The sequence below is a fragment of the Sinocyclocheilus anshuiensis genome, unplaced genomic scaffold (assembly GCF_001515605.1).
Source record: "Sinocyclocheilus anshuiensis isolate Anshui unplaced genomic scaffold, SAMN03320099.WGS_v1.1 scaffold270, whole genome shotgun sequence".
NCBI lineage: Eukaryota > Metazoa > Chordata > Actinopteri > Cypriniformes > Cyprinidae > Sinocyclocheilus > Sinocyclocheilus anshuiensis.
The window spans coordinates 186,237-189,453 of record NW_015546041.1 but is presented as its reverse complement, the minus strand read 5'-3'; positions in this window follow the sequence as shown (position 1 = coordinate 189,453).

Sequence of the window (3,217 nt, the reverse complement as noted above, 5' to 3'; positions counted from 1 at the left end):
GCATGAAGGACTTTAAATGTCTTTTAAGTTCGGTCATTTGGCTGAAACTTCTCCCGCATGGAGCGCAGTGATACGGCTTCACTTCACTGTGAACGAGCTGGATGTGTGTGTGTGTGTGTGTGTGTGTGTGTGAGAGTGTGTGTGTGTGTGTTGGATGGCTGTGGGAGTGGCTGACTGAAGATCTGGCTCTTTGTGAATGCAAACAGTCCGAGGCTACGCATTATGATAGAGATCAACGCAGTGTTGGACAGAAACGAAGCACATTTACTCGAGTCTTGTACTTAAGTACACTGTTTGAGTATATGTAGGCTATACTTTACTTGACTATTATTTTTCTGGAAACTGATGACTTTTAACTTCACTACATTTGAAAGACAAATATTGTACTTTTCACTCCACTACATTTTTATCAAGGTCCTCGAAGTAGAAAGTCATATGTAGCAGCTCTGAAAGTCAGCGGGGGATTGTTTCTTCTGTAAAACCTGACTTTTTTCAGACAGCATATCAGTAATCAGTCTTGTAGGGTTACCTGAAGTGATTTCCCAGCATTTTTTTAACACTGACCAGTTGCAAATGTGATATTTATTTATAACGGTTGAATAATAAGGAGTTATGTGTGTGTGTGTGTGTGTGTGTGTGTGTGTGTGTGTGAGAGTGTGTGTGTGTGTGTGTTGGATGGCTGTGGGAGTGGCTGACTGAAGATCTGGCTCTTTGTGAATGCAAACAGTCCGAGGCTACGCATTATGATAGAGATCAACGCAGTGTTGGACAGAAACGAAGCACATTTACTCGAGTCTTGTACTTAAGTACACTGTTTGAGTATATGTAGGCTATACTTTACTTGACTATTATTTTTCTGGAAACCTTATGACTTTAACTTCACTACATTTGAAAGACAAATATTGTACTTTTCACTCCACTACATTTTTATCAAGGTCCTCGAAGTAGAAAGTCATATGTAGCAGCTCTGAAAGTCAGCGGGGGATTGTTTCTTCTGTAAAACCTGACTTTTTTCAGACAGCATATCAGTAATCAGTCTTGTAGGGTTACCTGAAGTGATTTCCCAGCATTTTTTTAACACTGACCAGTTGCAAATGTGATATTTATTTATAACGGTTGAATAATAAGGAGTTAATATTGTGGTATATATTAGACACAATATTGTCTGATTTTGCTGAATTGTGTAAATGAAAATATTATCTATAAAGCCACAGAAGAACTATTGTGCGTCTCCTAACAAAACACAGTAGGTGTTTGACTGAAGCACTGCAGACCGTAGTGCCTCGAGAGCGATGATGGCAAATAAATCTGGCTGCTTTGCTTCTTTTGTTAAAGCAGTGTTGCTGTTGTAAAGTTATACAGCTACAGTTGTGTTGCTGGGTTTTAAAGCAGGTTTGATTTTTTTTCTGTATCAGTCTGTATTTACAGCAATTTCACTGTTCACTCGGTTTAGAATGTGGATGAATGGCTGCATGTAGATGTGTGAGATCACCACCATGCTGCTTTTGTGGGGGTGGGTAGGGGTGTTAAAAAATAGTTTTGTTTTTTTGTTTGTTTTTTTTTATGTCAAATTACTTGTTTCATCTCTATAGGTTTTAAACATTCTAAAAGCTCTTTATTCCAAAGATATACTACAAGCTAGTCAGTGTATTCAGTAGGTGTAGTGTATTCTAAGTTGCTTCAGAGGCATAAGGTATTATAACCGGGACTAAATGTCAAGAAAGATTTATTGCTTTGACCTTTTGACCTTACCCCTCCCCCCACGCAGCCCACCCATGTCACGACCGTGCTGACCCTGTGAGGAAATATGATGTTTGTACAACTCTGTCCAATATTAAAGTCCTGAGGAATGTTTTTGAATGTTTAATGCACATTTTGAACTCCCACATTTGGGGCCCATCTGCCGTCCACATGGTCAGGAATCCGGTTGCATTTTTGGTCTCTCTCTCTCTCTCTCTCTCTCTCTCTCTCACACACACACCCCAACACACACACACACAGGTCCTGCATCCGAAATGGCATACTTCCCTACTATATAGTAGGCAAAAAGCAGTAGGTGAGCAAATAAGTATGTTTGAATCCTCACTATTCAGATAAGAGTAGGCAAAAATTGCACTAATTCTCACTAGATTTGGACGTATACATACCTAAGTTGCGTCCGAATATGCATACTTACCTACTATATAGTAGGAGAAAAGAGTACGTGAAGAAAGAAGTACGTTCGAAACCGCAGTATTCATAAAAGAGTAGGCGAGAAATCCCCGGATGTCCTACTGCTTCAGTCCAGATTCTGAAGTGTTCATCGATGGATACTCTTCTATCCCAGAAGCCCACGCGAGAGGATACGTCATCATCGAACGTGACGGAGAACAGAGACGAGGGTGTTTACAAATGTGAGTATTACACATCAGAAACACAGTTCCCTGTGTTAAAATCGCATTTGTTAAGCTACTGTAAACTGTTCAGTTGCTGAAGGTGTAAGACGCTAGACAGTAACGTTACAGTATATTTGTGATTTTGCTGTAAAAACATGTTTTATTATGTATAGCGAACAGCGGCGCTCCAGTAAGCACACGCAGGTCTCCAAAGTGCATTTACATAAACCTTGTACATCTTAAAGATGATTGAATGTCTATTTAATATCTGACAGGAAAATGTTCTAAAAGAATTGCAGATGAGCACATCACAACATGAACAGACATCTGAGCGAGTGATGTATGTGTGCTATTGTACTAGAATTCACTGTCAACTGCTTTAGATTAATGTAAGTAATGTTAATAAACAAATCTAGAGTAACTAAACATATGTTATCTATTTTATTTGTCCATTAGTACTGTTCATAAATTGTGGAGCACTTGTGTTAGATAAAAGTGAGCTAACACAAGATGTAAATGCAGTATTGAGCAGATAAATCCCAGAGATGACTGACTCTTGTCTGATGTTACAGGAACAGATGAGACGTGTGTTTATCTGCTGCAGAGAGACTAATGAAGCAATGCTGCCATCAAAGGCTCTCAGTGAATATACTACAGACATCAATAAAACATATTTTAAATCTTAAGCTGTTTATTTTAATTATTGTCATTTTAATTCTTTATTGCTGTACATTTGATGCAGAGCTTTTGTGGTGAAGCATGGTGACGGTCTATCATCTATCTATCTCTATCTCTATATCTACATCCATCCATCCATCATCTATCTATCTATCTATCTATCT